This window comes from Castor canadensis, chromosome 1, assembly GCF_047511655.1.
Source record: "Castor canadensis chromosome 1, mCasCan1.hap1v2, whole genome shotgun sequence".
Taxonomy (NCBI): Eukaryota; Metazoa; Chordata; class Mammalia; order Rodentia; family Castoridae; genus Castor; species Castor canadensis.
Genome location: NC_133386.1, coordinates 26,558,234 through 26,559,373, shown reverse-complemented (window position 1 = coordinate 26,559,373; position 1,140 = coordinate 26,558,234).

The following is a 1,140-nucleotide window of genomic DNA, read 5'->3' as shown; positions in this document are numbered from 1 at the left end:
TCATTATTCATCTCCCCACCCCACTGGAATGGATGCTCTTACAGGTAAATAGTTCAGTCTTTTTTGTTCATTGATCTTTTTGAACATCCGGTGACATGCTTAGCATATGTATATGTATGTATACATATATGAATGAATCATAGAGCTATTTGTTCTATTGGTATAGTATTTTCAATATTTTAAATAAAAATTTCAATTATAAAATGATTAATGTAATTAAATTATAATGTGTCTGTAAAAATGACCTTTGTTGATGTAAAAAATTTAAACAGACCCCAGGTGATTTCCCAACCCTCTTTTTTGGCTGCCTCAGCCTGTCACTAGGCTGGCTCCCACAGCTGTGGGAAGCACATCATAAGGGACAACATTCTGAGGATAAAAAGTCTCACTATAACTGTACTAGCATATTTAAAAATGGAAGTGGTTGGAACTTGATGTCAGCTTTCTTTTAATAACAAATAACCCAGATGGTGGAACATTTAGAATCAACAAGCTTAAAAACAGGGAGGAACTATTTTGTTCTGTTTGAAGCTGCCCTTTGCACATTACATATGTGCAATCTCAGGAGGAACATGAAGCCGTGGCAGATCTAAAGGATGAGAACAGTGTGTTCTTTGAAGTCCCTGTGACAGCCAGACAGTCTCTCAAACCATCCTAAAAGGGAAGTATGTCAGCTTGGACAGTAATGCCCTGTGTGGGAATTCCCCCTTCCCTTGGTCTCCTTCACAGATGAAATTCATTAGGGTTAAAGACAGGTCATTCCCATCCACGGATTCCTTAGCTTGATTCAGGCTGCTTGGGAAACAGAGTTTTGAAGAACAGGTGAAATGAACTTTAACTCCCCCAAAACAATATATTTTTTAAGCCAACAAGTGGCATTAAAAATTGCCTGAACTTAAATCCTGCTGTTTCATAGTATTACCAATAGATGGCAGCACGTGACTCGTCTTTACCAATTAGCCGCTTCAAGCCCACTTTTCCTGGTGACCATCAACTGAAAACCCAGCTTGGTTCTTCTATTCCTTCGCAGCATTCCTATCATTAGACAGGAATTTGAGGTGTGCAACCAAATCCTGGGTTCCTTCTTCCCTTACTTCTCTAGAGTAAGCCTCTTCGTGACCTCAAAACACAATTGCCAAG